At 40.4% G+C, this 26,597-nt stretch overlaps 1 long non-coding RNA gene across 1 annotated transcript in view; it reads right to left on the bottom strand.

Annotated features, from left to right (window-relative positions):
* The window catches only part of LOC148187259 (uncharacterized), a 31,867-nt gene that overhangs the window by 1,355 nt on the left and 3,915 nt on the right, over nucleotides 1–26,597 (bottom strand). The gene's annotated exons all lie outside the window — the stretch shown is intronic.

Raw genomic sequence — 26,597 nt, 5'->3', positions numbered from 1 at the left:
GTGTTTATTGTTACAGCTGTGGTGCAACTTCTTGGCCAAAGCTCTATAATAACTGTACAGAATAAATTTGGGAGTCCCTGTTTCTGTTGCATTCAAGATGCCATCAAATAGGCACAAAATGGCAATAAAAAGAGAATGCCCTAATTGGTGTTATTGTGACAGTATCTGTAGCAGACACTGTAAAAAATGGCTTACATTTTCGTGGAAAGCGACAGAGAAAGGATGGACCTGCTGGTTAATGAGAGGAAAAATATAGACATATTTCTCCTCCATGGTTGGTCTTTGTGGTATTTGTTTCTTCTCCACTGTGATTGCACAGCTGGCTAAAAAAGTGATGGATTGACAAGCGTAGTGTTTTACCCAAAACTGAGCATTTTTTAAAAAATCTTGGCACTCAGCAAAAAACAGCACCAGATGTGCAGCACTCAGTGCAGAATAGATGCCCAGTGCCCTGTCATGCTGCTGGCATTTAGAGCGCAGCGTAAATGAAAGGTGCAAGTTCAGAGATTTTCAACTGGAAGCGTTCGGATTGGCCCTTGAAAAAGAAAAAGTTGGAGCGCTCTGAAAAAAAGACGCTGGGCATGGCACTTCTTCCATTGACACCTGCCTATGCCTTCTCCTCATTGGGAACAACTAACAAAAAAGTGGTTGGTGCTCACAAAAAAAAAAAGAAAAAAGAAAGCCATGTGGACACGGGCCCTTATTGTGAAGGCATCGCCTCTCCTACCACAAGTTTATGATAATTTTTTTTTAACCACTGAGGCTCTTTAATTCATCTTAATCAAGAGGTTGCCTGAACCAAACATTAACCATAAAATTGGCAGATTAAAAAAAAAAGCACAATAGTCATTCTTTGGAGAGAATTATTTCCTGAATTTTGTTTTATGGCAATTTGTCTTTTTGTTTGTTTGGAAATTATTTGGTTTTGTTTTATTTGTTGAGAGACAGAGGTGCTGAATGTTGTAGGGAAAAGAATGGTTGGTGGTGCAAAACACATGACTTTCATATCATAGACTTGGATTTGTAAAAGTTGGGTAAAGACTGCGGTTTCAATTAAATGCTGATACAGTTAACATGCTGTGTAGTGCTTTCAATAACTAATAACTTTTTCCATACTTACACATACAGGTCCACCAACTTTTCTTAATTTAAATAAAGTGCTTTAGTGCTAAAACATTACAATAACCAACGACATCAAGTTTTTGTTGCTATAAGGAAGTATTGCATTATGAGAGCAGATATTGAGACAGTTACACATATTCCATTGGTGAACATTTTGTAATGTAGTAAATATGTTCATGAAAAACAATTCTTCACTATGTGGATTTTAAAAAAAAAAAGCTTAATTTAGTTTGCATAACTCAAAATGTATTTCCTGTTGCAAATTAGTGGTATATAATAGTAATGTCTGGGGACCAAGGTTTACGTCAGTGTTTTGAAAGGCACTCAAATAATTTTTACAAGTCATGCGTTGATAGATATTAATCAACTTTATGACTTGGAGCGCCAGTGACAACTTAGTATTTTAGCAACATAACAATTTATCAAGACTTTGTTAATGATGCTGCTGTTTTTCCCTCAACACCAATCTTCATTTTGTTATTTTTGTTATTTTATATAACTGAACGCAATATATAATATCTAGAAATACGTCACCCATAGGTGATAAGTCCTACTTCAAAAAAAAAAGCAGGAATACTGGTGCTGTTGGTATGATTAAGAGAAATGATGTGACCCAGAACAGAGAGAGAGAGGCAGAGAGATGAAGAGTGGGAGAGGGAGGGGGCGAGTAATTTACACCAGGAAGTAATTATGTAAATTCTAAGTCTTCTAGTTTACAGTCCAGCCATAAACCCACTGTGATGTCTGGCTCGCAATAAACATTATTTATTTCTTTGTTTATTAATGCTTCCTCTGCCACTCCACCCCCATGTTCCTGTTTTATTTTTAAAAAGAAGGAAACTAACACAAAACCTCACCGACTAAGAGGCCCAGCAAAGTTTATTGTTGAAACACTGGGTCCAAGATTAAAAGTAGGCTATGTTAATGTCATTATTTTTTATGAAACAAACATGAGTCCTTGATGTGGGTTTGTCACATGTGGTTTGATATGTTTTGTGTTTGTGGAATGAAAAGCTGAAGTTTCAAAGTGGTTATTAAACAGATTGAAAGGCCTCAGGACAAAGAAAGTGAAAAGCTGAAATAGCATGAGGTCAAACTTTGCCAACCAGCATCTTGTAATTAGTTAGGTTGTTAAAGATATTTTTTCTTAAATTTACAATGTCAATAAGGAATTTACTCATGTTATCCTAAATATTATCTTAACACCTAAGAAAGCCAAACTAATACTGAAAACACATCTTTCTCTGGTCATTTTCACACCCAAAAAAACAATTTTTAATAATGGATAAATGTTTTTTAAAAAAGCATGCCTTTCACTTTTGTGGCTGGGAAAACAATGAGGTAAGCCTGCTGTGTGGCAGTAAAGTTAAGAAAAAACACTTCCTGTCTTTGTTTACTCATGATTACTTACAGCCATGTTTTTTCAATGTAAAACAAAATGTAAATCTCCTGATTAAACACTTTTGTCATTATTTCAGTAAGTTTAAATCATGTAACAAGTGTTTGCCTGAAAGCTACGATCCTATATCACCATCCACATTTCAATTTGGCCAAATGCCGCATGTCTTATTTTCATAACATCTCGGTTGCCCTGTCACAACATCTGCAAACCTGGGTGCCAATAAGCCACCCACCAAAAAAACACCATGCAGAAGTTAAAGTCCGCAGAGACCCAGCAGCTTGTTTTCAACTGTCAGAGAGGCAGGATTCCTTAATGACATGTTGTATCCTATCCTAACTGTAACATCCTCCCCACAGGGTAAATAAAAGCTCAAAGTAAGAGAGTGCATGCGTGCGTGCATGCGTGCGTGCATGCACACATGCATGTGTGCGTGATCAGAAAGAGATATATGATCTGTCCTCCTCAAAGGAAAGAGCCTTTGGTGACGTACAAGCAGAACTCATGAGCTCAGGCGAGCAAGAAAGACAGAAAGAAACATCCACGTGCATGAATGCAAGTGTATTTATGTGTACGTGTCTCTCTCTGTGTGTGTGTGTGTGTGTGTGTGTGTGTGTGTGTGTGTGCACGTGTGTGTGTGTGCACGTGTGTGTGTGTGTGTGCACGTGTGTGTTAGTGCACATGTGCATGCACAGCAGATAGCCTCTGTGTTTATTTAGTTTGAGGTGACAGCAGGAAGGAAGGCAGGTTAACGAGCTGCCGGCTCCAGGCACCCAGGCACATGGTGGTTACGCAACGCCAGCCAACTCCTCTTTCTCACACACACACACACACACACACACACACACACACACACACACACATAGATAATGCAGTCACCTGGATGAGGAAACAAAAGCACTCACAAGTATGAAGGCACATTCAGAGCTCTTACACCAACTGGATAAGATTGCAACTCTGCACAACACTTGCCTAACCAAAACAAAACGTATTATTACTCAGTAAGACATGGATGGTCACTCCAAAGTAGGATTTGTATTATCAGTCGACATGTTGTCATGGTCCTGCTGTAGACCCCTCAGATGAACTGACACCGCAAATGTCGTAGCCTCAATGCAACACTAGATGACAGTCGATCAATCTAGGTTGTGCTTTTATTGTATAAACTAAATTAACCTCTTTACAGATGCATACAGTTGAGTACCATCAGTGTAGCAGAGGGACACTGATTCCATGACTGGGTATAAATTGGCCAATGAGACAAAAGCAGAGTGCCAATAACAGAGCCCTGAGGTTACCCCATAACTGACATCAGAAAATGTGTATGTAGTATGTAAAGATCATTCATCACTTTAGCAAGTGCATTCTCACTGGAGTGCTGGGTCCTGAAAGCATAGTGAAAATGCTGAAAGCTGCTAATGCACAAGTATTCGTAGGAATTTTAGAAGAACGGAAAGTTAGATACTGGTCAATAATAGAGACCCTGGGTTAAGGTATGAATTCCCAAGTGCAGGTTTAACCACAGAAATCTTAAACGTAGTGGGGACAGCACCAGTAATAATCATACAATGAATTCTAAAGATGGACAATATGGGCGGGAACTCTGCGGAGATCGCTACTACGCAGACTCTGGCTTCGAAAAACAACCAGCAAAATAAGGCAGGGGCTAGGTCTGGGATATTTTGGCTTCATTTTTACACAGTGGGAGAAAGTAGAGTATAATCTTTATATACAGTTGATGGTTGTAAGTGATAAATTAACAATATTCAGCATTGCAGGTCTCAGAAATGGCCAGAAATCTTTAAAAAGTTTAGCTGGTAAAGCATCAAGGAGGCAGTGGTTGGTTTAGAGGCCAACACCAACAAAGACGATGTTACAAAGGAGGTAGTAAGACTGTCTGGGATTCCACTTATAAATATTCTGCAGAAGGAGCTGCAGATGAGGAACTAATTTTAAAGCTAATCCAATCTTTTATACTGCAGGAAAAAAAACAGCTAACACACAGCTGCTTTTAAGTAAGTTTGGCTAAAGTTTCAGAAAGAAAATGAGGATTGTGTTTATTGTTAGTGATTACATGAGAGAAACATGCTGCTTTACTAGTGGACAGCACACACTTGTAATTCAATATACGCAAGAGAGGTCGAAAACTTCCAGTTTTGATGTACGCCTTATGCTTTCCAACATCCTGCAGGCCATGTGTGGACCTCTTTGACCGTCTTGAGTTTGACATCTATCACTGAGATTCATTTAACTGTAATATATGTTTGCATGGATTAGTTTCAACAAGTCTAACTAAGCTTATTTATGTAAACCTACTGTACTGGCAGAGATGAACCCAAATATTCTCAGTAATTTGTAATTACTCAATGACACACAAGTGTATTTTTTCAAGTGCCTTTACAGAGTCACCGCCTGGCAGGCGTGCAGTCATACATTCTCACATGTACACACACTGAGCTGCACATGTGCACACCCTCACTAACATGTCTACCAGGTGTAGCATCTGTGATTGTATTTTGTGCTGTGCTGAAACATCCAACCTGTGATTTACAGACCCGAAGGTAAAACACGGACAGAAAGACAGAAAGAGACAGTTTGAAGTGGTGGAAACGAAAGACGATATAATTTATAATTATATATGTGTGTTTTTATATGTGTGTGTGTTTGTGTGTGTGCAAATGGCAGTGATGGTCAGTCAAGCAGAAAAGACCCCCCACGTCACCCATTAACACACTGTCACCTTTGACCCCCCCCGCCTAAACTCCACTGAATGGCTCTCTAATGGAGGCCAGACTTCGAGGCTGCGCATGTTTGTGTGTGTGTGTGTGTGTTTCCATGTGTGCTCATACTCGGTTGTATGTGTCCGTTTGTATGTGCATGAGAGCGACAGACAGACAGAGAGACAGACAGAAAGGAAAGAGAGAGTTTGTGAGTACAAAGACAAACCAACTCCAGAATTTGAAGGAAGTTTACACAGCCGACTTTGCAGTGCTCCAGGAGCTGCTCTATTTATAAAGACAGCAAACCCTCACTACACGCGTGTGTGTGTGTGTGTGTGTGTGTGTGTACACAAGAGCATGTTTTCATGTGCTGTACGTGCGAGCTGTTTGTGATTGTGTGAGTGCATTTCAGCATGTGTACGGCTGCGTGTGTCTGCGCGAGTGCATGCATGTGCGTTAGAATTAATAAATACGCACAATTGAAGGCTTCCTGTTATTTGGCGGTGAGGCTAGAGGAAGTTATTTTGTGGTACACTGATAATTTTGGTCAGAACACCAGGCTATAAATACTGTCAGCGCTACGCACTCTATCCCGCCTTTCCTTCCTCGCTCCATCCCTCCATCCCTCTCCAAAATGAAAAACTGGTGTGCTGCAGGAAAACAAGAGCAAAATAAGCGTGCGGGGAGTTGTTTTTAGATTTTTTACAGCGTTGCTCTCTCCGCTCTGCTCTGGTGTCAGGTTCACTGTAAGGAACAGGCTTTATGTGGCAACATGTGTGTTCAATAAAGTCCCAGATGAACACATATGCTTAAATAGCTTCATATAACATTATAATTAAGATTTATACATGAATTAAGTCATTTAAATTGTGCTCAAACTTTACAACTTGCACAACATACTGAGTTTAAGGGCATAATAGCATGTTCATTCTGTATGCCAGTAACACATGAGAGCAGGTGCTTCGATAAAAACAGGAGGATGGTGATTTTTCTTACTGTCAACAAATTTCATGAAAACGTTAATAACAGTAATGAATTTGTCCTGCTAATAGGTTTTGCCTGTATATCCAAAACTGCATATAGTTTTCTCTTTGTACAGTGGAAACCACTTTTAGTGATCGCGGTTGCAGTGATCAACCTCTTATATGGATCAAAACACTTCTGACAGAATCATTCCTTTACAAATGCTGTTTACATAATTTGGTAATGCGGGTCATGTGTCCGCTAAAAGTGTTCATTTTGTGTCTTTTCATGACTGACCACATGTGGAAGAAACCATTTAAAGCTATGTTAATTCTATGGCTTTTTATTGTTGCTGTTGTTTTTTAATCTTTACTCTCATGATACTTGCCTGCTTCCAACTGGCTACCTAACGCCCAGGGCACACTGCATGTGTGAGCAGTGCATGACAGCAATCTTGCCAAACTGCTGCAACTGGCAAGTTTGTGGTGTGGTGCTGCGACGCTGCTTCAGAGCTGCCTGCTGCTGGAACTGTATTTCCACAATTAAAAGCACAAACTCCACTCATTTATGGAGCCCTGCAACCTACTGTATTGTCAACAACACGGTCATGCATATATTTCACAAAGCCTCGTGTTCAACTGAAAGGATTCTGTCAACAAAAATGTTGTTCGAGTTAGGGCTGTGGCGGTGATAGAGCAATGTATTACGGCACTTTGGTGGTTTACTGCACCCATGGAATCATGGCAGGAAAATGAAAATTATTTTCTCTCAATGAAAAATCTTGGCTCCTTGGCTGCTGGTCATGGCTCGTGACTATGCTAGTGATGGAGACAGAAAATGAATAAGCATTTCGAAAACATCCATGAATGAAGACGCTTTTGTGTTGTGTGTTTTATGTTGATAATGCACAGTGACATAATGAAACAGCTGTACTGTATTTTGAAACAGTAAAATTAAATAAATAGTGACGCTGTCCATTTCACTACTTTATATTAATGTAATAAACATATACTTTTTTATTTGATTTATTTAAAAAGAAACATAATCCATTTTTAGTAAGCAATTTGAGCTAGATAGATGGGATTACTCTAAGCAGTTCCAATAATGCACAATGCTGTCCATAAACTTAAGTTGCTTTTTTTAAACCATCAATGAGCACTGAGTCATATGTTCCTTTATTATAATGAACATGGGTAGTGTAGTTTATTTTGAGTCAGTCCCACATGCATGATTCTGTTGGTGTAAATACTCTGGACCCCTGCTTTAGGGGAATACGCTTAAATGAAATTATATATTTGTGAACCTTTTTTAAGATTTTCATCTTTAGCAGAAACAAATGAGATTTGTTGACGGAATAACACATAAGTAGAAAAGCGCCAGCCTCCTTCTTGAAGTCAAAACAATAGAAAAATCTTAGAGAAAAAAAAAGACAATTTAAACAATATTCAGAAATTACAGACTGAAAGTGGAGGTCAGATTCCCCTTCAAATTTGGTTTCACAGTGATGAGGATTTTGGCTATGCACGTGTAAATAAATAGTGGAACACATACCAGTACACACACACACAATACACCAAACAGTAACATGTTCAAGACTACACACACTCAAGCAGGGAGAATCACACACACAACACACACAGACACACACACACACACTGGGACACAGCCTGCTACACATGCGCAAACTCACATTAATATGGCACTCAAAGACGCATGTGGTCACTGTATGAGGCATGCCAGGAAATTCTTTCAAGGGCATGTTAATATTCCAGATGCTTTTGGATATAAACAAGCCTCCAAATTGGGGAGCGGAAATTCGATTTGAACGCAGCTCTGCGTGGCGATACAGAGATGTTTATCCCTCCCTGCCTATCTCTGTAGCCGGATGGCTGAGTGGCCACTTAGTGTTTACCTATGATAAGGGCTTTCTGTTTGACTACCAGTTAAGCCGCAGTCAACAGAGAGGCCACAGTGGGGAACGTGGTTTCATAAAAACCTAACTGTTGTTGATTCGAGGCTGGCTGGTACACTACACAACTCCAGACAGGTCAAATGGATTGGTAAATGATTACTGTGGTTTGCTTTATCTTACTTCAGTGCAAGATGGGTGTGGAGCATTGCAAAACAAATTATAGAAAGTTTAAAAAGAATTAATGACACTTTAACATGAGCTTTTCACTTCTCCTGTCTGTGGCCTATGAATAATATAATGTGACTTATGTTTGATGTAGTTTCACATCACAGACCTCAAATGCACAAATGATTGACAGTACTTTTGTGTTTTTCATGAGCACATGCATGTAAGCACAAACACACATGCACATGACACACAACACACAATACCTCCCTGGTGTTTGGCTGTATCACTTCAAGACTCTTTTCCAACGCCTACAGGAAGTAAAAGTTGCCGTTTAAAAAAATGAGGGGTCGGTAAAACACCTGGAATCAATGGCTCAACATCGCTGGGAAACTGAAACTATCTGCAGGGAGTATGTATTTTCAGAGAAACAGGACTTCTTAGCAATGGTTGTTTGTTTTTGGGATAGTTGGCTGTCGGAGAAATGGATTTTCGGAGCAATGGAATGGGACCTGTTCACATTAATGATAACATCTATTAAATGTTTAAATGCTGATAGCTCACGTCATATTTATTATGTTAGCATGTAACCATGTTAATTTTAGCATGTTAATATTATATTATGGCATCTTTTATTGATTAACCTTTATTTAACCAGAAGAACCTAAAAAATCGCTCTATCAAGAGTGTTTCAGGAAAGACTGGAAGCAACATAAGTTAAATACAAAATAAAAATATGCAACTCAAAAACAAATAATATAAAACACAAAATAAATTAAAATTACCACAAAGAAAAACTAAAATAAATGCTATAAGCAAACCATAAAAAAAAAATTATATATATATATATATATATATATATATATATATATATATATATATATATATATATATATATATATATATATGGGTAACTTCAATTAAAAAGACCAGCTAAAATACACCCTGGCATTGGCATATAGATAACATACAAAATTCCTTCAACATTGTAATCCACATCTCAAGAAGTAAGTTGCCTCTTCTGTTGAACAAAAAGCTGCGGCCACAAAAATAGAGCACATAACCTCCTGCACTGCAGTTTTTGCTAACGAAGGCCTACTGGACTTGACGCCAGAGTCTTTAGAGCAGGAAATGTTTAATGTAGCAAAGAGACAATAATTGCATGAAGACATTTACTGATTATGAGGTATGCCATGTTGTTTACTTATCTGCTTAACAACGGTCACACTGGACCTCCAATGTTTAACTGATGCAAAAATCTTCAGGCAAAGACATTTTGGAAATGAAGTCCCCCAGTGAGTGTTTGGGGTTAGATGTCTGCCACGAGGAATCTGATCCATAGTTAACACTCAAAAGCAGCCTCAGCACGCAGCTTTTTTACAGCCATGCTTTATGTACAGGTTGTTAGTCTGAATGGCCTCTCATCATTAAGGACAAAACAAGCGCAGCTCAGAGTTTATGGCAGGACCACTCAAGCCAGCAATCCACAGGAAACTGCACAAAACCCCACGTGGACTACCTAAGAGGGTTCAAGAGAGTAACAGCAAACCCATAGGCTACTAATTCAAGGTATATGATATAGTGGTAAAACAAAGCTGTGCATTGCGACGCCAACTGTTGTGATGACCGGTGTTTACTAGTCGTCAACCTTTTACAATTTTTTGTTCAACAAGAAATGATCTCCAACATCTACAAATAATAGCTGTAACTGACAAGTGTTCGCTGTGCGATGTCAGTATCGTTTTTCTCAAGCAACCCCGGTTTGTCCCGGGACTTTATCCCCCGGCAACATCGGAACTCACTGTTTACCCATCCCATAATAAGGCTCATTCAGCTGAGGACATCTTGATTAGGTCTGCTGAGCGTCTGGTTCTCATTTAGCATGGAGGATGGGGACAGAGAAAAAGGAAAGAAGGAAGGAAGGAGGGACGGAGGTTAGAAAGGGAGAGGAGGACAGAACAAGTGAGATTGTCTCTTCAACCCCTTTTCCACCCAAATTAGCATGTGTATGCCATTGTTTTGGGGATTTTTAACACAGGTGAAACTGCTAAATATGTCCTTTCCCACTGCCAGTAGAACAAGGCTGTGCACACATCTCTGCAGCAGACGAGTATGCCTTTCTGTGTATGGGGTTTTTATTGGTGTGTCAAGTTTGACATCATAGACAGGGCAGAAAACAGATTAATGAACAGTAAAAAGCAGCACACAGACCTGAAAAAACTTTTAAGGTGGTTTCTTCTTTTTTGTTTCTCTTACTTATTCAGTCTCTCTTTCAAACTCAGTGCAGACTAATTTGGATCAATGTTTGAACGCTGCTAGGGCAAAGATAGACAGTATTTTGTGGTGGTGCATCATTACATCTCGCCAGTAAAGGGACTAAAATTAACATGTCTACCCAGGTGTTTTGTTTCCATCAATGCCGATCGGAGCAGGAGCTGATAAATCACCATGACTACTGCCAACCCATTGTCATTCCAAACTCATAAAATACCACTGCTTTGACAGTGCTTTTGGCGTAAGTTTGTGATGCCAAAAGGCACCCTTTGCGTGTACATGAAATGCCGGCAGGGCAGCGGCAGGTGAGAACGGACAGAACCAGCCACTGTGATATTATATGCCTCTGGAAGGCCGGCTGGCACCTGTCACGTTCACATGAAAGGTGGCAGGACAGCGGCAGGTTAAGATGCTGCTGAAACAATATAAGGAGCATGAGGACACCTATGGGGCTGGTGGGTGGGTCCAACAAACCCCGAACTTTAACGCGGGAGTTCAGGTGTTCACTTCCTGTCTGAATGAGGGTTTTTTTGTACACCTTACCATGCGCTTCCATCGCCCTAATTCTAATTAAGCGTGCCAGCATGTGCATTTGTTGACATCATAGTAGAGGCAGACACAGAAGGATACCTAAAATGTGATAAATAAACACGATAGTCCACTGCAAATCAACGACTTGAGATGAGAATGTGTCATTTGACTTGGGTGTCAATGCCAATTATAACCTTAACCATTACATTAAAAAGCCTGCCGACTACCTACAGAACTGATTATATTATTCACAATGTATTAAAGCCTACCCCAGTTATCCTCCGCTATAATGTGGCAAACTGATGCTGATAACCCTCTGTCCTGGGAAAAGTTGACTTAGTACTGGCAACAAACATCTGATTATTTCTGGTGTATTCCTCTGGGATAGCCTAGAAAGAGTAAGAGCAACGCTGCTGCATCAGAAAACACTGCTGTCACATTGCGTGCCCTGCAGCTTTAAAACTACCTCAGCAGAACACAGACACACCCGCTCACAGAAATATACATGGTCACATGCACTGAGAGATACACATACAGTATATTTATACGAGTGTGTATCCAAATATGCAACACACACACACACACGCACGCACAACATGTTTATGTGACAGAGTAGAGTTCATGTAACAGATAAGGGACAGTAGAGTCAACAGTACTGTAGATAGGCGGCTGATAGTGTGTTCCTTAGCTTCCGCTGCCCTTTGTTTACCTAATGATAAAGTGGATCTGTATGTATGCATGCATGTGTGTGTGTGTGTGTGTGTGTGTGTGCGTGCGTGCATGAAAACTTGTGATTAAGTGGGTGTTACCCTCTTCCATTGTGCCACAACCAGGCCATGTTTCATATTATTTTGTGTATGTATAATTGGAGAAGTCCCAATTTAGAGATTGCGTTTATATACTAATTTGTTTTGCCCAGTCTGTTTTGAGAGAAATTTAGCATTATGTTTTGTGTCAACATTTTTTCTCATTTAACAGATGCAACCCTGCACAAGGAGTAGGGAGGTGGTCATGCTGGAAAGGTATGCGTACAAAATGCAGGACTTTGATACTGGAGACCTGAGTCTGAGCAGATACTGTAAACTATTAATATAGAAACACAATCTTGAGACAGTCACGTTTTTTTGTTTGTTTGTTTGTTTTCGGGGTAAATGTGACTGAGGTAAAAAATAATCCTGATATTTAAAATATTTATTTAAAAAAAGAGAGAATAATATTTAGCCATGCTAGTGTCACAGCTCTAGGGATAGCAGCATCAATAAGTTGCTTTACCACTTTGGTCCAGACAGAAATATCTCAACAACTATTGGATGGATTTTCATGAAATTTTGCCAGGGTTTCCCCCACAATTGTGGTGCCCCACCACAAGAAAAACCTCTGTTGACACAAATAGATTTTCTATTTTTTGAGCTGGACCTTTCATTAGGAGCGCTGTTGAAATATATATACCATTCATTGCACCACACTCTCACTCTGGGAACAGATGGAGCAGTAGATCGTCAAGTGCACTGAGGGGTGATCCTCTAATTTATCCTGTAGTGCCACCGTGATGTTGACATTTTGGTGTTTGACAGAAATATTCCGAACTGCTTTTTTTCAAAATATGTGCATCCTAATATAGATTCCATTTGACGTCTACTCAATATTCCCCCTACAAATTGCACCTAACACTTAACCATTAGACCTAACCTTCAGTGACTCTCTTTCAATGTAACGCTTCATTGCTAGCTAAATGTTCAGGGCTTCCACTTCCAGTGCAAGGAGCTGATAATGTAAAAAAAGAAGTCATGGAGCTGGTGGGTGGGTCACATGGCTGCTCCAGCCGCAGCTACACCTACACGTGAGTACATGCTTAACTAAAATGATGAAAATGGTAAACATCATGTTGTTCATCGCTGATGTTATTTAGCTCAAAGCACTGCTGTGCCTCGCCTCCCAAAGCCACGAGCACAGCTGCAGACTGTTTGTCTTATTTTACCGTATCATTCAGTTTGAACTAAAATCCAAAGCAAAAAGCAGATTTGCACATGACATTCACACAAGGTAAAAGTATTACCTACAACTGCTTCTTGAACCGAATGTTTAAGCTACAAACCTGGATCAGGAAAAGCCTTGAGGTAAGGAAGGCCATCTCATAACTTAAAGGTCAAAGGTTCAATTCCTAGATTCAAGTCACTCTGAATTAGGGTACAAGTTCAATGCCTGCAGACAGCTAGTTAGGCAGCTCTGTAGATCCACCCAGTTTGAACTGTTGTGGACTATTGTTTAATTCCAGGAGGTGAAAGAAAACAGGGTAATGGAAAACAGTCAAATACAGTAGATGAGATTCATCAGCAAAGAGGAAGAGCTTCAGCAAAGTAGAGAGAGCGAGAGGGAAAGAGACAGTCGGACAGACAGGCAGTTGTCGTACTTTCCTCTCTGCAGTCTCCAGAGCGGAGGAGTCATGCATCAGCGGAGGAAATTGGGAATGTGAAACATGCCAGATTAGAGGAGCAATCTGAGGGCCTGCAGACAAGCTCAATGGCTTCAACCATGGGAAAAAACATGCACTCAGACACGCACACATACGCACCAACATTAACGTGCACATGTGCACGCACAACCACAAAAACCCATTCAGATTTTGAACCACCTGCTGCATTCCACAGCCAATAAGTCAGCTACTTAAGGAGCCAGCTTTTAATCAGCCAGTCAGTCAGAGAGCCAGGCAGTAAAGCAGCCATCCATCCCGTCAGTTAATCAGCAAGACAGCTAAACACCCATTCAGTCAGTTAGTGGGATTTACTACTTAAACAATCTGCAAGCACGCAGCCGATTGCAACATCAGCTGGTGACACAAAGACATCAGAAAAGAGCAAGTACAGCAACAGGGGAAATGTTTGGAAATTGGCTGAAACAATTAAAATGTATTATCTGCAGGACATGACCTGATAGTGAGTGACATATGAAACAAAATACAAAATATGACAGACCTTTACATAAAAACGACAAATTCTGAATGTAGGGTTTTTTTTAGCAATACTACAGAAATGAGCTAAGTGTTGGTCAATTTGTAAGGTTGCCAGTCACACACACACAGAGAGAGAGAGAGAGAGAGAGAGAGAGAGAGAGAGAGAGAGAGAGAGAGAGAGAGAGAGAGAGAGAGAGAGAGCCAACCAGGACAGGACAAGAGCAGAGGAAGTGGTTATTATGGAGGAAGCCAGGATGTCTTAAAGCCATTATATGCCCCTCAGAGAGAGGCAGTCAGAGGCAACACAGCTGACTGGAGTGCTTCAAAGCAGGAAGGAGCCCAGCCATCACCACCTCCACCAGCCTGCATGTTCAAGGGGAAGTGAGGAGTTTACAGGTTGGGCAGGGTGGATGAGAAGAAGGGCATCTTGGATGTGTGATGGCCACAAAAAAACTTGTAAAAGGCATCATGACGATGGCAACACAAGAAAGTGATGTCCATACAGGTTTCAAAGGTTTAAATATTTCATTATAATAAAAAAAAAACATTAAAAAAATTCCTTCTAGCTGCTTCAAGAAATGTGGGATGTTACGATGACAAAAGAAAAGAAAAGAAAGACACATGAAGTAGAAATAACAGATAGGCTTTGCTGAGAAGTTTTGAAATCAATCTGGCCGACTGTGCTACATCCTGCTAAGGAGCTACAGTACAGCAATCATCTGTGCTTCTTTGTAGCATGTAAATATGAACTGCAAAAACAACCCAGCAGTTAAATCCAGATAAAGTGACGGGAAATGTTCTATTCTGAGGACAGTTTCCTTTTAACTGTTCTTGCTAATAATGTTTGAGTTTTAAAATGTGGTGGTTTCCTTTCCTTGTGGTTGCCCAGAGAGATCTACAGCCCTGACACTTTAGAACAAGTCATAATTTAGCATGATTGATTATGTTTATGACTGAAACTAAGCCTGAAATATTATTTGTGTATATTTTAGAATTGAAAACAACTTTTAATGGAAAAGAATGATTTTTGGGACGATGTGAAGCATTTCAGCGGATAGAATTTATCTAAGGGGAGAATGATTGTGGTGGGAATGGGATGGAGCAGGAGCAGAGGAAGTGATGGTGGTGAGTTATAGCAGAGCTTAAGGATGGAAAGAAGGAGGTGAAGGATGGAGAAGGAGGGTTTGATGGAAGGGAAAATGGCTTGCCTTTGGCATCGTAAAGGCATAAACAAGAGAGATCTGAACTGCTGAAGGCAGCTGGGACAAAGTGGTGTAGAAACAGCCCTTCCTTACTCCCATTTCATCAAATACCGTCAATTTGTCAGTGATCTAGGGGTCAGATAATGACGCACAGAGGCACCTGCTGCAGCAGCATGATATGTTGACGCAGCAGGCAACAACCAAACTCATCAAATACTGCAACTTTGTCAGTGCACGTGGGCGTCAGAAAACAATGCACAGAACGACCCTTCGCTGTAGTACAAGAGCAAGAAAGTCTCTATAGGGCAGGTCGGAGAGCTTTCACCCAGGAGCCAGCTGTTCTTTTACTGTGTGAAACCAAAGCCAGGGTAAACTAAGGGTGGTGATGTATGTCACATGACGTACAGTATGTCACATGATGTTACGGGACGTCAGTAATCACCATACTGTTTTCAAGCCAAGCCATGACGTTTTTTCTAAACCTAACCAGATGCTTTGCTGCCTAAACTTGAGAAAGTAAACCTAAAAATGAAGTGTGTCAAATAAAGTCAAAAAGGTATGAAAAAAAATCTGAAAAAAATGAAGGAGTGTTTGGAATATTCAAAGTGTATCAGAAGTTTTCGAGATGTCATTATTCCCCTGCCCTCTCTCTTGGATATTTATTTTTTCTGCCACTATTCTCTTGGTTGTTTCTCAAAAAAGTTTTGAAAAGTTTTATTTGAGAATACATGCAGAATTGATTATGCTATGGGGAAGTTGGAATCATGCAGTAGAGACAATAATGAAAGCTTGTACTACTGAGCAAGCCCCTTCCTTTCCTATGTATCCTCTTCTACTGCAATTATCCCAGAATCTTTTTGCCTATTTTATTTTGTTGGCCTCCCTTCTCTTCCTTATTTCCTCCCGCAGTCTTCTCCCCTAATCCATTATTCCATCTCTCTCTCTTGCCCTCCTCATCAGTCCTCCCTCTTTGTTTTTCCTATATTTCCTACTTTATCCCCTCCTCTCCCTCTTTACCAGTCGCCCTCACCTCCTCCTCCTCTCTCCAGCACCTGTGCCCCTGCAGAGGGGGAGTTCCGGGGAAGAGGAAACCCCCGGGGCAGCTAGGCACCTCACAGATGGTTAGCAAATTACACCTTCATTACCTCTCCTCTTCCTCTGGCCACTGCTTCGCATTGACACGCTGTTCCTGTGATACCTCACATCTGTCAGCAGCTGACCGGTCTGCTCATAAAAGTAGCACCTATTTAGGAAGTTCTGAATAATGAATCCCTTATTCTGTTTTTATCTTATGTTCGCATGTTACACATTTTTGTAAACTAAAGCACAATGTAGGCTAACATATTACATGTGCAGCTATACTGCAGCATAATCATAGATTTTTTTTTATCATCATAGGACAACTCGATTTATGGCAGTTACTCAGTAAAATGTCGTTCACAAGTGACATATGACAGGTACAAAGACATGACCACATAAGGCCATGGAAGCATAATGTGAGGTGCAGATTGAAGACATTATAAGTGCATGTTTGTACACTGCAAAAAATGTCAAACATGAAATGTTATTTCATAATGTTAATTGTGTTTACGGTTTTTGTTTTTCTTTATTGTTCTACATTACCCTGCAGGGGCATCATTTTGCATTTTCCAACAATATGAAGTCATTCAGCACAGCGTCTTTAAAACCATGTCAAAAACATGTAATTTGATTTTTAAAAATCGCCTCAAGACATTGTTTTTTTTGCTTGATGTAATTTCCTAGAAAAAAAGTTGCATTACCCTGAAAAAAATGCATCTATTGAAAACAGAAAAATCTTGAAATCCATCTGACACAAGTGATTAAACTAAAAAATATCCTGAGATTAGTTTCATGTCTAGATTTTTGCACTGCACAGCATTAACCACAGGGAAATGTTGAACTTGTGTCACAGTCTGCCAGGGAACAGTGGAAACAGAAATCATATTTTATCAGGAGCAGTTTCAAGAAAGGCAACTCTTGTAGAATTCTTTGTACTAAATCACAGTCATTAATAAGTCATATTAGGTAATAATTTAAACAATATCACTTTACAAATAGCAGGATGATTAACGAGAACAATGACCAGCTTTCAGCTTTCTTTTGGCTCACTTTGATGGCTCCATTTCCAAAGAGATCTTTACACATCGTCTCTGTTGGAGTGGAAAGGGAACGTGTCAAAACGACTGGGGAGGTAATATTATAAAACAGTCTGATAGATGCTCGAGGGAACTATAAAATGCAGCACTAATCATGATTCATAGGGGTCTGATATGTGACACAACATCAGCCTGAGAAGTCTGTTTTTGGTTATTTCACAGAGTTCGACGATGTGTCTCAAGTTAAAGTTCCAGCTCGATATGATTTTTGAAGAATTTCCAGAAAAAACCTGTGTAATGTAATCCAGTACGAGGCTGGGTGGCAGCCACGTACATCAAACACAGAGGAGAAAGGTAATCGTTGATGGACCAGTTTCTTCTGCAATTTGAATAATGACCACAGAGCGAATTGAGCTCAACTGCAGTAACTATGAACATCTTAGATACAAAATAGCATAATAATGTTATAAACAAGCATTTGTGTTCATTTCATAATATGCTTTTTATGTCAGCCTTTGTGTGGCTCTTTAAATCCACTGTTTGTTCTGAACAACGTCTTTTTTAGACCCAGATACATTAAACTAAGACCAAAAGCTAGTCACCTGTATTGGCCAAAAAACTGCACTTGAACACACTGCAAAGACTGCAGCCAACAGCCAACTAGCACGTACGTTCTGCAATTGCATGAGAGAAAATAACTCCATACCAGCAGGTGGCAGTAGTGGCAGTAGCTGAAACCAGCAGGACAGATTCAAGACGCTTATTAGCCAGCTAGCAAGTTAACAACACAACCTGATGTTGAGAGAACAAATTATATTTACCACGCCAGCTTACATTAACACAAAAAACTACAAGTGTTTTCTGCTAAGGACTCTTACCTCATATAGCAAATTAGAAAACAGCAAATATCACAAACTCCCCTCATTTGATTTCCTTACATCCATTTCTCTTCTCGTCCAACCGAACTGGCAATCAGTGAGTGATTCCCTCACTGACGTACTCCGCCTCAAAAAAATAAATAAATAAAGAGGTGCCAATCTTGCAGGACACACCTCAAAACTAGGGCAACAGATGCTCAGCAATGCTCGAAATCAAATTCTAGGCTAAATTTACTTTTACGTCAGTTTTAAAAGATTCCAAACTGTGATTACACATCAGCCAAGGTTGGAATATTTGGTCACTGTTCAGGGACACTGTGGCTTAGGCCTATAGTTAAGCCACACTGAAAGTTTGTGTCTTAAATGCTGATTTTCTGCCAGAAGTATAAAAACTACTTCCAGTGCCCTGACCAAACAGGTCACCAAAGGTCAAATAAAAAACACCAAAATGTCGTGGAACACATAATGGTGATAACATGAAGGGTTTAACTTGTGGAAAAAAATAAATAAACTGCTCTCTACAAAATATACTGTCACTGCATTTTTTATTAAAGTAGCCTATAATTCCCGTAGAGCTAATAATAAACAGTTCTGCACGTGGAAACACAGAATTTAATTGCCAGGTTCTCATAATTAAAGATTTTCATTGCATAAGGGAACCAGCTGTTTGTTAATTTGCAATGGCCACTGACTGACTGACACACGCCCTGTATCTTATTTCCATGCCTCCGTCAACCCAGCGTGAAAGCACGAGGCCCAGTGCACCCATTATTCAAGCTGAGGAAGGCATGGAATAATAATGAACGCACCTCACACGCATGAGCAAGTAAAACCCCCACCACCACCGCCACCGCCACTGGTGAGTTTCCAGGAGGTATTTCCATCATGTAAAATGTATGTCCCTCTCACTGCAACAGATCTCTCCATCCACTATCAAGAAGAGAAATTTTGTTCCTGGTGCTATGAAGTGGACCAATTGAAATAGCAAGGGAAAAAAGTAATTTCTTGCTTATTCCATCTTCTAAAGGTTATTAGAGTTATACTTTATATCTTGTTGCCATCATCTTTATCCACATTTGTCATCATCATTATTAATCACCATGGTTACATCACTGTATCCAATCGCAGGTGAGCATTTGGTTTGCTCATCTTCCTACATTTTGCTGATTTTGAGGTGAAAGGTTTTTATAAGTCTAGTAAAAGCTTTACTTTATTGTGTTATTCACTGTTGTGTAAACAATCTAATCAGACCACTGTTGTAGCTACAGGGAGAAAACAGCTCTGCCTCCAGTCATAAAGTCTTTTCCAGTGTCATGCTCCATGCTGTATCTGGCTTCTCCCAGTGTTTCGTCTGCCTTCCTGGATAAAATATGAAAGACTTCACTCATGCAGTATGCTAAGGTTGGCCAGTCTGTAAAAGAGAGAAGCTTTAACATCACACATGACTATGTATGTAGCTGCAAGTAAAACACACTTGCAGGACAGTTTGAAGACAGTGGTTGGTCTAATAAAATAGAAATATTCTTGTCCACAATTTTATACTAAAACTATAATTTCACCAAAATCAAGCCAAACTATATTGACATTTTTGAAAACTTTGAGATCTGCATTGATTTTTTTTTTTTTTTTTTCTTTTTTAAGACATCAAGTTCAGACCAACGATTTGTGACAACACCAGCTGAAAGATGCACTGATCTGGAACATTTTTAAAAACCTGCTAAAGTTGCATTTGTGTTGATGAAACTGCAAAAAAATATAAACAAAAGAAGAATCAGATGGACCATATTCATAATAATGAATACAGTTAGCACTGCCGCACAGTACTGCATGTCAATGATGTCAACACAAGCACATGGTGGGATTACACTGCACGTGGTTGTGTTTAGGCAACAAAAGCACATGGCAACCAATATTGGGACATCAACAAACATACACGCTGGCATGGATGGCTAGGATTAGGGGTAGGAGGCACATGGTAAGGTGTCGTAAAAAAACCATCACATTCAGACAGGAAGCAAACACCAGACTCCTGCATGAAAGTCTGGGGTTTGTTGGACCCACCCTATAGGCACCCTTGTGCTCCTTATATTACATTATTACCATCAGCATTTCAACCTGACGCCATTCTGAGTGATGCTGCCCTTTCAGGTATCATGCAAGTAAGGTGAGTGCCATCTGGCCGTCTGCCGGTGTATAACAACACCGCAACCACTTCTGTCCAGCTGCATTCTCAGTTGACACCATCCAATGGCGTATAATGTGGATGTGAAAGGTGGCTTTTGGAATAAGGATCTTACGCAAAAGCACCGTCAAAGCGCGGTATTTGATGACTTCGGAACGAGAATGGGCTGAAAGTGGCAGCATGTTACAATGAGAGGGGTGCCCAAACCAAATCCTGCTTAGGACCCCCATATGTCTAGGGTCGGACCTGTCTGTCGATTTTGACGACGAGATTTTACAGTCCATCGGGGTCAGTGAGTTTTAGAGGTTAATATCTCCCTCATCACCTGCACCGTAATGAAAAAGTTAGAGATGAGAATCTCTAAAGGAGGAAACAGACACAAGAATGAGACAAAGTGACAATGCAGTGGCGGAGAAGCTGTGGAGCAAATGCGAGGCAGACAGTGAGATGGAGATAAAGGAGGTAGAGCCCACAGCAGGCCAGAAGTCCTCCAATGCTACTGCAGTGGAGTGACAATGAGAGAGGAGAGAGTATGAGTCATACACAAACCCCTCCCCTCTCTTTCTCTATCTCACACCCTCTCTTCCTACCTTCCTTACCCCCCCAGCCCCCACCTCCTCCCCTACTGCCTACAGTGCCGATGTAGCCGGGTTACGTCGATCCTGACTCATTCATTCACAGCCGAGTCTCAAACCTACTTTTTTATACAGACGAAATCAGGCTACTTAAGAGACTATCGCAACTCTCATTATAGTGCTCTGACATACTTTACCGCTCTGGCTGCCGGAGTCTCATTCATAAAAATGCTATCTGACTATCTGTGCAGAGGATGGCACACACACACACACACACACATCTCCAGTCCCATATTTGGTCATCTATAGCTGAATGGGTCGTGGACAAGTGTGTGTCGCTGCTAGGGTTTGGTGTTTAATCCCCACTGGGGCCACCCACACTGTGTGCACCCATAGTACTGTAACACTTTGGATAAATTCCTGAATGTGAATGTGCTCCATCTCCCCTCCATCATATGTTGCTTTTCCTCAATGAAGATTCACATCTATTTGGTTATTTCTCACTCCTCACACCCCCTCCCCCTCTGCATTTTTCCCCCTTTACCCTCCTCTTGTCCTCTCTCAGTGGAGCAGCGTCTACCTCCATGTGGTTAGCTCATCTCCTTTTCTTCCTCTCCTCTCTCTGGTTAGCTCATCTCATCTCTAGGCAGTCAGCTTTGCAGGCAGCTAATTATAGGCCACGCTGTGGAGCGCAGGGCCGGATGTGACAGCATGCTGTGTTTGTGTGTGTGTCTGTGCACTGTATGTCTGTATGTGTGTTAAGCGCAGACATATATGTTTCTGCTTGTCTTGTCATATGTCTTTCTGCTTACAAGAAGTGTGTTCATATCCTCCATGTGCAGTATGTGCCCATATGTTTATGTCTTTTACATCGAATCTAGGTCCAGTTTGGGTTCTAGCCCCTCATAGTGGACATCTTCCTGTTCCTCACTGCTAAACGTTTGGGAATATGTTCCATCACCGAGGATCCTCGCAAGTATAACAATACGAAAGTGTGTGTGCATGCATGTATGTGCATGTGCGTGGACAAGCCACCAGCAGGATATCCAATCCCAGCCCCTCCCACACTGTACTGCAGCTCTGACTCATACAAGGTGGAGGCAGAGACAACCAGGGTCTGATGACTGGCTATAAGTGTGCGCACACACACAGACACACACACATATATATGGTCTATATAGCAAAGTAAACAGGTGTGGAGATAATATACACATACTCCATATAGCACTGTGCATACTGTAGACAGACACGAAGAGGGGCTATGTTATACAGTCAGTTACCAGTATGACATAATGATGTGTATTTATAGCTATTTAAGAAATAAAAAAATAAAGAAAATAATCATGACTGATTGTCTGGCAGGTATGTAAAATAATATCACCTCAAGCACAGTTCCGGTTAACAGTCTAAACACTGTTCCAAGTCAGTGCACAAGATATATATTAAATTGGTAACCATAGGAACAGCACTTCTGTGTTGCACTATCAACTAATGGTGAAGCAGACTTAACCATGAGATAAACTGACTGCAATTTCTGCTGTAAAGAAGTTACATACAGCAAGTTTGAGCTCCAAGTCCATCACGATTTAACATCTTGCGAGCCAAAGACATGGACAATAAAGCATTAGTACTAGTGCCATTTATGCATCCAGCAGACACAGCATGTCTTGTATTTACTCTCTTTTTAGCTCTGCTTTGGTCTATAATACCAACTCCTGAGGGGAATATCTGGCTCTTTAACTCAAGTGATTCACACTGGGAACTGTTTTGTACTTTTAGTATACATAAGGTACATAAGTACATAAAAGTATATAAAACGGCATTAAAATAGAGCTTCTTTTTTTTTTAGTTAAGTACAGTGGAGTGCCAGTGGAGGATTTCCTGCACCCCCAAAAAAGGTCCCAGCTAAGCCCTTAATGTCCTAAAAATCCTGAAAATGCCATAAAATTCTATAAATGTCCTAGACTCACAGAAATGTCCTTAAATGCTAGAAATGCCCTTAAATTATCAAGACATTTTAAAATCATTGAAATGTCGTGAAATCATGGAAACATGTATGGTATGGGGCTACTGCAACTGGCCCCTGGCCTCCTGTCATTTTGTAAAAGTGGCCCCCAAGCAAAGTAAGTATCCCTCCTTTAGTTGCTAAATGAAGCACTGCGTTCACCAACTACTCACTAAAGCCCATTTCCCACTGTACAAAAAACACTAACGCCTGTTAACATCTGGATTTACATCGGCAGTGGTAGAAATACAGCAGCCCAGTGAACATGCTAGACCCTATACCATCGAGATGCAATGACACGCCAACACAAAATACCGTCCGTCTCAAACCCAAGCAGCGCATCATTCAAGATTAGTCACAGTTCACTACAATGTTAGTGAATATGGTGGGCCTTGCCCCTGGAAATTATGTCGTAGCCACTGGTTCAATATTAATTGAATCACATACTTGCTTACGGTGAGCTCAGTGTTGATTTTTAGTAATAGAAGTATATACACATAGAGTTAAAAATGATAAAGCTTAACTGTCCCATATTACCTATTGTCCAACTTTACCAGTATTCACCCTAAATATAATATAAAATAAGGATTCAGCGGGTGTCACGTTGAAAATGACGTCAGGTCCACGCAGCATCACTATAGCAATTATCTTAGCAAGAGCCAAGATCTGTTTGGAGACCAGTAACAAAGAAAACCAAACGAACATTTAAATAAGGTTTTTAGCGAGCATCATGTAATGTGTTAAAGATGAAACAACAAAGATATGATGGGTTATAGTGTGAGTTGCCATCTCTGCAAAATTCAAATGCTGTCACTGACATCATGACCTTTCCCTCTTTTATAATATCTCTGGTTTACAGTAACAAAATACTACATACATGTTGACAATGACCTAATTATCACCAGAAAAAAAATGCAGACTCTAAATAATAGATGACAGCTTACTGAATTTATGTTTTACCTACATTATTTCATAGTTTCTGTGAAACAGGATAAGATAACAAAAAGAGAAGGCAACTGTATTCTACAAAGGGAGCGAATATGCACATGGATTTCTCAATGAATGAGAGGTTGCATCCAATCATACATTACGCACATAGGAGCATATGCCTGCATACACACATGCGGGCAGACAGACAGATAATAGCAGCAGCGTCACACGTAAAGGATGTGTATCTGTAGAGATGCCATGGGAACTCTCTCTCTCTCTCTCACTCTCTCTCTCTCCTCCTCCTCCTCCTCCTCCTCCCTCTCTTCCATCTTTATCACTCACTCTTTCCTTCTCTCCTGCTCTACGTCTGCCTCATGGCTTCCTGTGTCGTCCCCTCCCCCACTGCTATAAAAGGAGCGAGGCCTGTTCATTCATGCATTCAGCCAGTCAGCTGAGCGAAGAGAGAGGAAGGAGGGATGAAGGGAGGAGGAGAGACAGTGATAAAAACGGAGGAGAGGGAGAGGAGGAAGAGGACAGCTTTCTCCCTGCGATGAATAGGTCACCTGTATTACATCACTGATGGAGGATGAAGGGATGGAAAAGAAAAAATAAATGAAAGGTAGGACAAAAAAAGACCAGACCCCTCCTTTCCTTCTCTCTCTTCCTCATCCTCTTCCTCTCTGCCCCCCCCAATCACCCCCTCCCCTCCCCTTCATGACAGTATGAGTCACAGACAGACCAGTTCCCTTGATGCACTGCGGAAACGTAATGTGACGTAGCCTCCACATCTCTCCCTCCCTTGCCACACGCGTCGTTCCATCCCTCCCATTCATTCGTCCGGCGCTCCCTCCCATTCATCCATCCTCCTGTCATAGCACAGCAAGCCTCCATTCACAAAAAGCCAGCAAGCCAAAAGAGAGAGAGACGGCAGGTGGATTCACACCACCAAAACGAACACAAACTGTGTCACAGCAGAATATTATACATTTAAGTAGAGTACAGTAATGCAGTACAAAACAATATGGTATAATACAGATCTGAGGTGTACAGTAGAGGTAAATTATCAGCACCAAAGTTCACCAAGGAAGGCAGGTAAGAAAAATAGCAAATCTTGGAAAATGTTATGAGTGTCTTTTATTGGTTTGAGGAATAATCCTGAGTTTAACCAATGCTGTGCAAGGTTTATTGTTGCAATGGTTTCAGCATGTGCAGTCAAATGTGAGCTGGACTGCCAAGAGCACTGATTTGTTACATTGATTAAATTGTTGACAGCAAGTATGTTTGAGGTGTCCGAGCGTGTGACAACTCAGAGTCAAATATGGACAACTCACAATCTAAAACTGTGAATAGAAAAGAATAGAAATGCAATTAACTACAGTACAGCTCAGAGCAATACATGTATCCAGTTCTGCACTGCAATACGCAGTAAGATTTACAAAAGACAGTTCATCAGGAGCGATGGGAAGATTTCAGTCACAGCTTCGAACCAATAATCTACAGCCTTCCAGGCAGAATTGATCATTAGAAAACAAAAAAAGCCAGGTCTCTGATATCACTTCAGGATGAAGTAACTGACAAACTCCAATCTCTGCGTCTGACACAGCAGCATCTTATTATCTGCTGGTGCTCACAGACATTCTGCTAGTTAGTAACAGACAACACAAAAGATTTGTGTTTTATGACATTCAGAAATGTCTGCAGAACTTAACCCATCAGCAGTCTGCAGAGGTAAGTGATGAAGTGAAAAGCAAGGGTCATTTTTTAATGTTATAGACTAAAAAGTGCCACACAGCAAGAAAAATAGAGGGAGAGATGTAATGAAATTAGTTTATTATTAGCGGATGATTACCACACATAGACTTTAGGGGCAATAGAGCATTAATTGGAAAATTTAAAAACTTTTATGGTAAATGGTGACAGAGAAAGACATGGAAAGCACATTTGATATATCTTATTGTTGAATGCAAACTACCTTGCATTGAGCACAACAAAACAATAATACTGATCAGATCAGAATATTTGTTACATTAACTAGAATTTAATAACTGTAACCATAACCATATCCTAGAATGTTATCCTGGACAGGTATTTTGATTATTTATGAACAATCATTTTGGAGAATTTTACTCATAAAATGAATATTTTGAAACATGCATTGTTTATATACTAGTGCAGGGATGATGTTTACTTACAGGCCAACCTAGAAGTTTGGATTATTGCTGAAAATGTGCTCTGTCACAAGTTTTCTGATACTTTCACGTTCTGCTCAGTGAAATAATCTTCTCAAATGAACAACACCTGTACACCTTTTGAATTGTAAATGCAACTGCAAAACATAAAAAATGTTACGCTATAAACATACTACACCACAGTCACATGACTTCAACATCACCACCATAAAGCCGTTTTTGGCACGCTGACACTCAGTAGTCTCATTCAGCCACTTTTTAACAACCGCCTATATAAAGACACATAACAGCTTCAAAAGTTATATGTGGAGTATTTACTGACACATTTTATGTTTTAGATCAAAAGGTAAACATTTCTTCAGCTTGTGTTCACTGCAGACCTAATGTCAGGCATCTAACCAAAAAAACACATTTAAAAACCACAGACTTCAAGATGAGGGAACCGAAAGGGTTAAAATGCTCGTTTCCCAATTTTAAGACTTA

This window comes from Plectropomus leopardus, chromosome 15 (assembly GCF_026936395.1).
Source record: "Plectropomus leopardus strain MGB_pleo_1.0 chromosome 15, ASM2693639v1, whole genome shotgun sequence".
NCBI lineage: Eukaryota > Metazoa > Chordata > Actinopteri > Perciformes > Serranidae > Plectropomus > Plectropomus leopardus.
Note: the sequence above shows the minus strand (reverse complement) of the source record. Positions and strands in the feature narration are given on the sequence as shown.